Consider the following 13,744-nt stretch of genomic DNA (forward strand, 5'->3'; position numbering starts at 1 on the left):
TCTCTGCATAGAGCTTGGACATTTAAAAATACTAACTGAAGATACAGCCCTGGGTAGAAAATCAATTTAAAGTTTGTATTTCTATCCCCTAGACAATTATTATTTTAATGGAGAAGATGGATTTTTCACAGGAAAAAATAATTCGGGCATATAAAGCTGGGCACATGAGCAAACACATACCCTGTAAGGTGACAACCTAAGAAGCATTTGTTCACTTGGCCTTACATGGAAGTTCTGGCAGTGTGCTGCTGCCAAATGTGGGGCTCAAGCAGATGGCTGTGGAGGAAAGTAGGATGACTATCCCCATGTGGCTGACTGAGAGTAATGGGCAAGATTAGAATAAGTCTGGTTACAAGTTAGGGGGTGGGTGAACTTAGGTGTTTGCTCTACAGAAGAAGATAGGGCTTGAGGGAAAATGCTTGGCAACACAGGTGATGATTTCAGAAACTAAGGAAGGTGGCTGACATAGTTGTTGACTGAAGAGACATTAAATTTGGAAGGTATGTTTTGAGAAAACTTGAATGTCAATGACAGAGGTTTTTTTCCCTAGAATATTCCGAATAACTAAATCCAGGAAGGAAGGATGTAGAGGAGCTCGTCGCTGCCTGGCCCACATCTCTTCTCCCTCCTCTTGTTGTCTTTGTTTTTATTTAATAAATAGCCTCCCTCTTATGCCTCAGCTTCATGGGGGAAGCTGACTGCACTTAGATGAGGGTCTGTGGCTCTAAGCTAATTCCACCTCCCTGGCCACACCGATTGGTTCAGGGATGGGCCTGTGACTCAGGGCTTGCCTGTTGTGGAGTTCTGAAGTAATGAGTAGGCGGGAAATGGTTGGTAAATATTCTGTGACCACAAGGGAGAGCCAGTCGTGGGATGAAGATGACTGGAAGGAAGAGCAAAGGGATGGAAAGAAACTTCATGGTTATGTCATTGAGCCACTGAATCCATGCTGTCAAACTCTGGGCTTTCCCATGACACGAGCAATTATACTCACTTTGCCTAAACTAATTCTTGTTACTTGCAACAGCATGCATCCTAACCAGTGCACAGGACATCCTGGCACACGGCTTTCAAGCAAACGTGTAACAACTTGGTTCTGATTTACTTTCTCTAATAGTCGCCACAAGGCTCTAAGGAGATGACAGTAATGATGTTATAAGTCAATGTTAGTACTATTTAGCAATAGAAGGTAGAAAAGGGAGGCGCCTTGGGTGGCACAGTCAGTTAGGCATCCAACTCTTGGTCTCGGCTCAGGTCATGATTGCAGGTCATGAGATCGAGCCCTGTGTCGGGCTCCACACTCAGCAGGGATTCTGCTTGAGATTCTCTCTCTCTCCCTCTCCCTCTGCCCCTCCCCCCCACATACTCAAGCTCCCTCTCCCTCCCCCCTCAAATAAATAAATCTTTAAAAAAAAGGGAGGGTAGAAAAAGGAAAATTTGAGAGTCCACTTGAGAGACTGACTCAGGCCTTCCCAAAGCTATTGTTTAAGGATGTTGATAACATGGAAAGATACTAGAAAGAGAAACAGCAGGGGGATGGGGACTCAAAGAGTTTTCATGAACTGACTTTGGTCATTGCAATATTAAGACTGCGTGTGAAAGAAACAGGAACAGTATGGCCTCCGATCATTTTAACTTAAAATGAAAACTCTACCTTGTTGTATCTCAAAGACAATTAGTCATCCTTGAGAAATGGCTTCCTTTCTCTGAAAGTAAGTTGGCCCTTAGTACCAAAGAACACTGACCCTATAAGAGTGAGGATTATGCCTCAACTCTTGACAGGAACAAGTTACATATTTTTCTAGTTAAAACCACAATGAGAGGCTATGTCACACTCACCAAAAAGGCTAAAACTAAAAAGACTGGTGGTACCAAGTGTTGACCAGGTCATGGAGACTCTGGAATTCTCATTCATTGCTGGTGGGACTGTAAAATGGTATAATTATTTATAAAGTTAAACGTATCATATGACTCAGCAATTCCATTCCTAGGTATTTACCCAAGAGAAATATGTCCACAAAAAGACTTAGTCAAGAATAGCACAGCTGCTGTATTCATAATTGGCCAAACCTGGAAACAACCAAAGTGACTATGAAACAGTGTATTCAAATGATGGTGTATTCGTACAATGGAGTAAGACTCAGCAATGAAAAGAAGCAAACCGGACACGTGCAACATTGTAGATGAATCACTGAAATACTATGCTAAATGAAAGAAACCAGATTTTTATTTTATTTTTATTCTTTTAATTCTTTTTTTTTAATATTTTATTTATTTATTCATGAGAGACAGAGGGAGAGAGAGAGGGAGAGAGAGAGAGAGAAGCAGAGGGAGAAGCAGGCTCCCAAGGAGCAGGGAGCCCAATGCAGGACTCGATCCCAGGACCCTGGGATCATGACCTGAGCCGAAGGCAGACGCTTAACCATCTGAGCCACCCAGGCACCCAAAAGAAGCCAGATTTTTAAAAAATAATGTTTGATTCTATTGATATGAAATATAAAAAAAAAAAAAGCAGAACAAATCTGTAGTGATAGGAAGCTGACCAGCGGTTGCCTGAGGTTAGAAGTGGAAGGGATTATCTAGAAAGGGGCACAGGGAAATGTTCTGAGAGGACAGAAATAGTGTACATCTTGACTGTGGTGGGGATTGCATGTGCATATATAATTGCCAAAATTCACAAACTGTTACTTAAGACGTTGTTTTGTTTTATGTAAATTATCCCCCTGATAAAGTTAATTTTATCGGGATGCCTGGCGGCTCATTCGGTTAAGCATCTGCCTTCAGCTCGGGTCATGGTCCCAGGGTCCTGGGATCAAGCCCTGCGTCGGGCTCTCTGCTCAGTGGAGAGTCTGCTTCTCCCTCTGCCCCTCCCCCTGCTTATGCTCTCTTTCTCAAATAAATAAATAAAATCTTTATTTTTTTAAAAAAAGAGAAAGTTAATTTTAAAAGAAAAACACCATGGGGCATTTTGGAATGTCCCAATGGCCCCTCTCCTCCTCTGCCATGCTGTTGAATGGTTTGTTACCGTCTTCCTCCCATCTGGTTCTGTGATGTGTTGCAGGGGTGGGGTAGTGCATTTTCATCTCCATCTTCCCTTGGGAGCTCAGCACAGTGTGGACCATAGTATGTGTTCAATAAATGCCGGCCGCCGTGAAGATGCTAGAACGTGACCGCCGAGTCCCAGAAGATCTTGAAGGATTCACAGGTTAGAAGACAAAGAGGCCGAGTGTGGCTGTGAAACCAGCACCGGCCGAATGCGAGACTGTTGAGCAGCCGTGGGAGGGAGAGGTGGGCGAGTGAGTGCTCTGCGCATGACAGCGGAGACCCAGCACTGAGCAGGCCACGAGGGACCGACCTGCGGGTGAAGAGCCGAATCCGCCGACCCACTCACGGTGCCGGAAAACAAATGTCAGAAAGCGCTTAGTAATGAGAGCCGCCAGGTGGTTACTGGGCTAGGTACCTGGGAGAACCCACAGCTAGCTGACTGGTTTCTGGAAGGCATAAATGACTAATTACCTAACAACCTCCAACCACGTAATGATACAGCACTATATTAAAATTGCCAATATTTGACTCTGACCGACAAAAATTTCATATGAGTCAACTTACAATTTTATATTTGACAGGTCGCTTGCATACAGGTGTCGGTGGGTCCTCAGAACATCTGTGTCTTAGGTAAAGCAAGTGTCCACAGCCCCATTTATCTGATAAGGACAGTTGAGACTTCATTAAGTATTAGCGGTTTGTGCAAGGTTATACCACGAGTCTTGGAATAGCTTGGGCTGCCATCATGCAGGTCTTCTTACCCTGGTCTGCAGTTCCTCCAGCCTAGCCGACTGAAAACATCAGTAGTGGGAGGGAAAGAAGCAGGTGGAAACTTCATAGGGTGTGGGGATAAAGTGGTACAACATTTCCAGAAATCTATTTGGCATATATATGTAGAGCCTTAAAAATATTCATTCCCTTGGATTTGGGAATGCTTCTCTTGGGAGCCTGAGGTTCATGCACAAAGATGTTAATCCTGGTCTTATGTATAGTAGGAAAACGAAACAAAAACAACCAGAGAGGTGCCTGGCTGGCTCAGTCTGTAGAGCATAGAACTCTTGATTGCGGGGTTGTGAGTTCGAGCTCCGCATGTGGCATAGAGATTACTTAAAATAAAAACAAAAATAAACAAAAAAACCCTGCATCAACCTAAAACCCTAACAGAAGAATGGTTAAATAAATAAGTCCATTGAAAGAGCCTTTAGAAATGAATGCACTACAACCCACTCCCTCCCAAGTTTATTCTAAATCAGAATTGATTAGCACCATCATTAATGATTTAATTTTGTATTTTTAACACTTCTCAAGCTGTGCTGAATTGCGGTTGCTAAATTGGCTGTTAAATTGAAGATCAGTTGTTAAGGGGCTTTCTAAAATTACATAACGGAGAAAAATAAGTTGTCTATGAACACACAAATGCCACTGAAAACTGTGAGGAATTCTTACTAAAACACGTTGATAGTATAACTTGGAGTTGACAAAAGGCAGAGCAAACCAGACTGTAAAGAGTGGTGGGATCATGGGGTGATTTTTGTTTTCTTCGTTGTTTTGTGAATCTCCCCTAATCTTCTATAAGGAGCAGGAAATACATTCATAATCAGGAAATAGCAAATATCTTTAAATCGAAGACAAGAGCAGGCAGTGGTTTCAAGGAAGTTGGAAAAACCAGGATCCTCATGATTAGTGGGAGAATTAACATCTTCAGGTCCCCTTATGAAGGCGGACCAATGGCCCCCAGAGCAACTGCAGAGCAACCATTCAGGGGACTATACCCATTGTCTGTCTCCTTTTGAAGGGAAGCAGAGTCCTCTTTGGCCACCATTTCTCTCATTTATGAAAGATTCCATGGATAAAGTAGAAAAAAGAGCCTCTCCCCTCTCCTGATAACTTCACAGAAGGAATACTGATTCTGGTAGAAAACATTAGCATAAAAAGCAAATTATTCTTTATATTTGTATGTTACTTTATTATCAAAGACAGGTGGTACCCATCCACTGCTCAAAGAGGAAGGCTGACCTTCTGACAACCTCACCTCTGGGCAGAGCTGCAGCCAGAGTCCCATCCCCTTACTCCAAAGGTCAAGCAAACGAAACCAGGAGCTTCATGCAGACCCTCCACTGCATAAGGAAATAGGGTGTCCTCCCTCTACCCCACCTCTCCTAAAATGCACAGTCCCAAAGCATGGGTAAGCCACTCATCAGCAAGTTGCAGCCACTGGGGAGCATTCATGAAGGAGATTGTCTACAGGAAGCCTGCAGTCTACTTGAGACATGGCAAACACATAGGAAATCAACAAAATGAGAGAAAACTCTCAGGCCAGGCTTCACTGCCTGATCACCATATGTCTCCGTGCGCGCACGGGCCAACAGCAAACCTCACCTTGCCAGTCATATTGGAGCAAATATCATCAGCAGCTATCAGTCTGCTCAGTGACAATCCACCATATGGTAGTTTTCCCAGAAACATGCTCGACAGGAGGAGGAGGAGGTAATGAGGAGCCACCTGTGCAATTCAGTGCCAAATTCTCAAATGCAGGCTGGAACGGAGGACAAATGTCTGGAATGGGCCAGCGAATGCTAGCAATGGTTCTTGTCCCTTAGTTATGCACAGACTTCTCTTTTGGGTTTCTGAGGGACATGGTGCAAGGCATATAAACGGGATGAGGGTTATAATAAGCCAAGTGGGCAGACATGAACCAAAGGCAGCCCTGAAGTTTTTGATTTTTGGGGTGTTTGGGTTTTTGCTTTGGTTTTGGTTTTTTTCTTTGGCTAAGTGCTGGCTTAAAATGCTGTTTGCACCTGTTTGCCCGTGCCCTAACCTGCCAGGCCCAACCAGCTTTCGTCCCAGCCTGTTTCACATTCCACTGACCTGTACCAAATGCCCAAACAAGCTTAATCTCACTTAGTCTAGCCTCACAGCAGCCCTGGGAGGAAAGCTGTGTCCCTTCCACTTTGCAGATACGGAGATTCATGCTCACAGTGGCTGCGAGGCACCTGGACCCCAAGCCAGGGCTGCTGACTCTGAATCCAATGCTCTTTCCGCGCTGCTCTTTTCTTGACTCTCCGAATATGTTTTCTCTCACTTTTTCCCCATGTCCAAGTAGAGGGTGATTCTGTATGCACAACAAAGAATGCAGATTAAGCATGCATATTCATACTTAATTTTACTTTAATAGAACAGTGAAATTGATCTGACCTGTTTAATGAGAATCACAATTATTCTTGGGCTGCCTGGCAAGTAAACATAAATAAATGGTAAATAGTTTGTCCGGTATCAAATTGAAAAATAACAAAGATGTACTCTTTTGTGCCGGGCATTGTGATTAGTGCTGAGGATGTCAGGATAAAGGCCATGAAGAGCCTGCATACGTCAGAGGACTTGCTATGTGCTTGGCATGGTGCCGAGAGTTTTCCATGCTTTAACTTACCAAATCCTCATGGAAGGCATGGTTTGACAATGTCACCATACAACTTCCTAATCAAATGGTGGAGCTTATTTTACCACCCTCTAGAATCTGGGCAGGTCCTGTGAACTCATTAACCAGTAGAATATGTAGGAATTGATTATGTTCCAGTTCCAGGCATAGCCTTTAACGGCCCTGGCCCCTCGTCCTGCCTCCTGGAATGTACGCTGCAGTGCTCCCTCTCAGAACCCCGCTGTCTTGCTCTGAGAAGCCCAGGCCACATGGAGAGGCCACATGCAGGCACTCCATTTGACAGCCATAGCTGAGCTACCCGTCAGCAGCCAGAATCAATGGCCAGACATGGAAAGAACCTTCTAGGACGTCCAGCACAACCAAGACTTCACATGACTCGAGCCCTGGTACCCATCTGATTCCAATTGCGTGAGACCCTAAGGGAGAACTGCCTGGCTGAGCCAGGTCAAATCACGAGAACCGTATGAGATAGTAATAAATGCTTGTAAGCCCCTAACCTTTGGGGTGGTGCTGCAGATGATAATTGGAAAGGAAGTATAGGTATAAGTTTTCATCCTCATTTTACAGGTAGGGAAACTGAGTCCCAGAGGGGCTCAGAAACTTCCCAAATTCACAGAGTTAGTAGATAGAGTTAGGATTCAAACCCAAGGCAGCATGACCCTGACCGGAGTTTCCACACATAATTTCTTCCCTCTAGAATCTCCCAGTCTGGGAAGAGAGATGGCTAAGCCTGAAGTGTGGTGCATCAGACGTTTGCCGCAGAGGTGCAGGACTGGGTGCACACACAGGAGTGAGGGGCCCACCTGTCTTTGCCATGTTGTCTTGCCACCTCTTCAGCCTCATCTAGCACCTTCCCCTCCTTTGGACCCCCGTGCTCAAACCTCAATAAACTTCATGCCCTCTGATACATCATGCCTCTGAGTATTTCTCTGAACTCACTTCTCCAACCACCAATAGCTCATTATCCTTCCATGTGTGGTTAAGATGGCCCCTCCTCCAGGAAGCCTTCCCTGAGTTGACAATCACAACTCCCTCTGTTACCTGACTCTATTCCCCCATATTGTTATGTGCTCCAAACTCCCTGGATGAGGGAGTTCCTCTTTTATGAATTGTTCTGCCTGGCATGTGGAAGGGTCATGACACATGAGTCACAAATAACTAGGTGAATCCACTTTCTCCCCCTCCTCCCCCTCCCAGTGAAATTATCCCCCAGTAGCTCCTTCAGTTATTCAGATTGCCTGACATTCTATTACAGATCCAAGAAGTCTTTTATTTCACCCTTAGAAGTGGAGTCTTCTTGTTTAAATACATAAGGATATAAGGAATAATTACTTTTGAATGTTTGGTGGAACTCTCCAATGAAACCATCTGGACCTGGAATTTTCTGTGTCTTTCTTTTGTCTTTTTTTATTGTTATGTTAATCACCATACATTACATCATTAGTTTTTGATGTAGTGTTCCATGATTCATTGTTTGTGCATAACACCCAGTGCTCCACGCAAAACGTGCCCTCTTTAATACTCATCACCAGGCTAACCCATACCCACAACCCCCTCCCCTCTAGAAACCTCAGTTTGTTTTTCAGACTCCATCGTCTCTCATGGTTCGTCTCCCCCTCCGATTTACTTCCCTTCATTCTTCCCCTCCTGCTATCTTCTTTTTTTTGTTAATATATATTGCATTATTTGTTTCAGAAGTACAGATCTGTGATTCAACAGTCTTGCACAATTCACAGCGCTCACCATAGCACATACCCTACCCAATGTCTATCACCCAGCCACCCCATCCCTCCCACCCCCCAACACTCCAGCAACCCTCAGTTTGTTTCCCGAGGTTAAAAATTCCTCATATCAGCGAGGTCATATGATACATGTCTTTCTCTGATTGACTTATTTCACTCAGCATAACACCCTCCAGTTCCATCCATGTCGTTGCAAATGGCAAGCTCTCATTCCTTTTGATGGCTGCATAATATTCCATTGTGTATATATACCACTTCTTCTTTATCCATTCATCTGTCGATGGACATTTGGCTCTTTCCAGAGTTTGGCTATTGTGGACATTGCTGCTATAAACATTGGGGTGCACGTACCCCTTCGGATCCCTACATTTGTATCTTTGGGGTAAATACCCAGTAGTGCAATTGCTGGATCGTACAGTAGCTCTATTTTCAACTATTTGAGGAACCTCCATACTGTTTTCCGGAGTTGTTGCACCAGCTTGCATTCCCACCAAGAGTGTAGGAGGGTTCCCCTTTCTCCACATCCCCGCCAACATCTGTCATTTCCTGATTTGTTAATTCTAGCCATTCTGACTGGTGTGAGGTGGTATCTCATTGAGGTTTTGATTTGGATTTCCCTGATGCCGAGCGATGTTCAGTGCTTTTTCATGTGCCTGTTGGCCATTTGGATGTCTTCTTTCGAAAAATGTCTGTTCATGTCTTCTGCCCATTTCTTGATTGGATTATTTGTTCTTTGGGTGTTGAGTTTGATAAGTTCTTTATAGATTTTGGATACTAGCCCTTTATCTGATATGTCATTTGCAAATATTTTCTCCCATTCTGTCGGTTGTCTTTTGGTTTTGTGGACTGTTTCTTTTGCTGTGCAAAAGGTTTTTATCTTGATGAAATCCCAATAGTTCATTTTTGCCCTTGCTTCCCTTGCCTTTGACGATGTTTCTAGGAAGAAGTTGCTGTGGCTCAGGTTGAAGAGGGTGCTACCTGTGTTCTCCTTTAGGATTTTGATGGACTCCTGTCTCACGTTTAGGTCTTTCAACCATTTGGAGTCTATTTTTGTGTGTGGTGTAAGAAAATGGTGCAGTTTCATTCTTCTGCATGTGGCTGTCCAATTTTCCCAACACCATTTGTTGAAGAGACTGTCTTTTTTCCATTGGACATTCCTTCCTGCTTTGTCAAAGATTAGTTGACCATAGAGTTGAGGGTCCATTTCTGGGCTCTCTATTCTGTTCCATTGATCTATGTGTCTGTTTTTGTGCCAGTACCATACTGTCTTGATGATGACAGCTTTGTAATAGAGCTGGAAGTCTGGAATTGTGATGCCGCCAGCTTTGCTTTTCTTTTTCAATATTCCTCTGGCTATTCGGGGTCTCTTCTGGTTCCATACAGATTTTAGGATTATTTCTTCCATTTCTTTGAAAAAAGTGGATGGTATTTTGATGGGGATTGCATTGAATGTGTAGATTGCTCTAGGTAGCACTGACATCTTCACAATGTTTGTTCTTCCAATCCTTGAGCATGGAATGTTTTTCCATTTCTTTGTGTCTTCTTCAATTTCTTTCATGAGTATTTTATAGTTTTCTGAGTACAGATCCTTTGCCTCTGGTTAAATTTATTCCTAGGTATCTTATGGTTTTGGGTGCAATTGTAAATGGGATAGACTCCTTGATTTGTCTCTCTTCTGTCTTGTTGTTGGTGTATAGGAATGCCACTGATTTCTGTGCATTGATTTTATATCCTGCTCCTTTACTGAATTCCTGTATGAGTTCTAGCAGTTTTGGGGTGGAGTCTTTTGGGTTATCCACATACAGTATCATATCATCTGCAAAGAGTGAGAATTTGACTTCCTCTTTGCCGATTTGGATGCCTTTGATTTCTTTGTGTTGTCTGATTGCTGTGGCTAGGACTTCTAATACTATGTTGAATAGCAGTGGTGAGAGTGGACATCCCTGCCGCGTTCCTGACCTTAGGGGAAAAGCTCTCAGCTTTTCCCCATTGAGAATGATATTCGCTGTAGGTTTTTCATAGATGGCTTTTATGATATTGAGGTATGTACCCTCTATCCGTATACTCTGAAGAGTTTTGATCAAGAAAGAATGCTGTACTTTGTCAAATGCTTTTTCTGCATCTATTGAGAGGATCATATGACTCTTGTTCTTTCTTTTGTTAATGTATTGTATCACGTTGATTGATTTGCGGATGTTGAACCATCCTTGCAGCCCAGGGATAAATCCCACTTGGTCATGGTGAATAATCCTTTTGATGTACTGTTGGATCCTATTGGCTAGTATTTTGGTGAGAATTTTTGCATCCATGTTCATCAAGGATATTGGTCCATAATTCTCCTTTTTGATGGGGTCTTTGTCTGCTTTTGGGATCAAGGTAATGGTGGCCTCATAAAATGAGTTTGGAAGTTTTCCTTCCATTTCTATTTTTTTGGAACAGTTTCAGGAGAATAGGTATTAATTCTTCTTGAAATGTCTGATAGAATTCCCCTGAGAAGCCATCTGGCCCTGGGCTTCTGTTTGTTGGGAGATTTTTGATGACTGCTTCAATTTCCTTAGTGGCTATAGGTCTGTTCAGGTTTTCTATTTCTTCCTGGTTCAGTTTTGGTAGTTGATACATCCCTAGGAATGCACCCATTTCTTCCAGGTTATCTAATTTGCTGGCATAGAGTTGCTCATAATATGTTCTTATAATTGTTTGTATTTCTTTGGTGTTGGTTGTGATCTCTCCTCTTTCATTCATGATTTTGTTGATTTGGGTCATTTCTCTTTTCTTTTTGGTAAGTCTGGCCAGGGGTTTATCAATCTTGTTAATTCTTTCAAAGAACCAGCTCCTAGTTTCGTTGATCTGTTCTACTGTTCTTTTGGTTTCTAGTTCATTGATTTCTGCTCTGATCTTTATGATTTCTCTTCTCCTGCTGGGTTTAGGCTTTATTTGCTGTTCTTTCTCCAGCTCCTTTAGGTGTAGGGTTAGGTTGTGTATTTGAGACCTTTCTTGTTTCTTGAGAAAGGCTTGTATTGCTGTATACTTTCCTCTCAGGACTGCCTTTGCTGTATCCCAAAGATTTTGAACAGTTGTGTTTTCATTTTCATTGGTTTCCATGAATTTTTTTAATTCTTCTTTAATTTCCTGGTTGACCCATTCATTCTTCAGTAAGATGCTCTTTAGCCTCCATGTATTTGAGTTCTTTCTGACTTTCCTCTTGTGATTGAGTTCTAGTTTCAAAGCGCTGTGGTCTGAAAATATGCAAGGAATAATCCCAATCTTTTGGTATTGGTTGAGACCTGATTTGTGACCTAGGATGTGGTCAATTCTGGAGAATGTTCCATGGGCACTAGAGAAGAATGTGTATTCCGTTGCTTTGGGATGGAATGTTCTGAATATGTCTGTGAAGCCCATTTGGTCCAGTGTGTCATTTAAAGTCTTTATTTCCTTGTTGATCTTTTGCTTAGATGATCTGTCCATTTCAGTCAAGGGGGTGTTAAAGTCCCCCACTATTATTGTATTGTTGTCAATGTGTTTCTTTGCTTTTGTTATTAATTGCCTTATAAAAGTGGCTGCTCCCATGTTAGGGGCATAGATATTTACAATTGTTAGATCTTCTTGTTGGAGAGACACTTTAAGTAGGATATAGTGTTCTTCTTCATCTCTTATTACAGTCTTTGTTTTAAAATCTAATTTGTCTGATATAAGGATTGCCACCCCAGCTTTCTTTTGGTGTCCATTAGCATGGTAAATGGTTTTCCACCCCCTCACTTTCAATCTGGGGGTGTCTTTGGGCCTAAAATGAGTCTCTTGCAGACAGCATATGGATGGGTCTCGTTTTTTAATCCAATCTGATAGCCTGTGTCTTTTGATTGGGGCATTTAGCCTATTTACATTCAGGGTAACTATTGAAACGTATGAATTTAGTGCCATTGTATTGCCTGTAAGGTGACTGTGACTGTATATTGTCTGTGTTCCTTTCTGATCTATGCTGCTTTTAGGCTCTCTCTTTGCTTAGAGGAGATATTTCAATATTTCTTTTAGGGCTGGTTTTGTGTTTGCAAATTCCTTTAGTTTTTGTTTGTCCTGGAAGCTTTTTACCTCTCCTTCTATTTTCAATGACAGCCTTGCTGGATATAGTATTCTTGGCTGCATATTTTTCTCATTTAGTGCTCTAAAGATATCATGCCAGTCTTTTCTGGCCTGCCAGGTCTCTGTGGATAGGTTTATTGCCAATCTAATGTCTCTACCATTGTAGGTTACATATCTCTTCTCCCGAGCTGCTTTCAGGATTTTCTCTTTGTCTCTGAGACTCGTAAGTTTTACTATTAGATGTCGGGTGTTGACCTATTTTTATTGATTTTGAGAGGGGTTCTCTCTGCCTCCTTGATTTTGATGACTGTTTCCTTCCTCACATTAGGGAAGTTCTCTGCTATAATTTGCTCCAATATTCCTTCTGCCCCTCTCTCTCTTTCTTCTTCTTCTGGGATCCCAATTATTCTAATTTTTTTTGTCTTATCGTATCGCTTATCTCTCGAATTCTGCCCTCGTGATCCAGTAGTTGTTTATCTCTCTTTTTCTCAGCCTCTTTATTTTCCATCATCTGGTCTTCTATATCGCTGATTCTCTCTTCTGCCTCATTTATCCTAGCAGTTAGTGCCCCCATTTTTGATTGCACCTCATTAATAGCCTGTTTGATTTCGACTTGGTTAGATTTTAGTTCTTTTATTTCTCCAGAAAGGGTTTCTCTAATAACTTCCACGCTTTTTTCAAGCCCAGCTAGTATCTTTAAAGTCATGATTCTGAACTTAGGTCGGACGTCGTACTAATGTCCGTATTGAGTAGGTTCCTGGCAGACGGTACTACCTCTTGTTCTTTTTGCTGAGGTGATTTTTTTCGTCTTGTCATTTTGTCCAGAGGAGAACAGACAAATAAGAGAACAAAATGCTAACAGGTTAACAACGTCCCCAGCAAATATACTCTATACAAATCAGAAAAGCCCTGAAACCAGGGGAAAAGAAAGGGAAAGAAAGAAAAAAGAAAGAGAGAAAAAAGAAAAAGAAAAAGATAAAAACAAAAACAGAACAAAACAAAAAAAAAACAGAATATGATCAAATATGATCAGGCTAGTGCATAGATCAGTGCCACACACTAGATTTTGGGTGTATTTTGGTCTGTTAGAAGAAAGTGCCTGCTAAAATTTTAAAGGAAGAAAGACTTATATATGTACAAAATAAGGGTTGATACAATGAAGGGATGGAAGATGAATGTAAAGGTGAAACTTATAAAAGGTTTTATAAACGGAATTGATAAGAGGTTGTTTGAAAGAAGAAAGAAGAAGATTTAGAAAAAAGAAAAGAAAAAAAAATGGGAGAGACGTGATCAGGCAGGAGACTAGAACAAAGCCATACAGTAGTGATTTAGGGTACATTTTGATCTGTTAGAAGAAACTGTATATCAAAATTTTAAAGAGAGAAGAACTTATATATATGTGCCAAAAATAAGGGTAACTACTATGAAGGGATAAAATATGACT

Source organism: Callorhinus ursinus, unplaced genomic scaffold, assembly GCF_003265705.2.
Source record: "Callorhinus ursinus isolate GAN/ISIS: 27379988/994484 unplaced genomic scaffold, GSC_fseal_2.0 scaffold1, whole genome shotgun sequence".
Taxonomy (NCBI): Eukaryota; Metazoa; Chordata; class Mammalia; order Carnivora; family Otariidae; genus Callorhinus; species Callorhinus ursinus.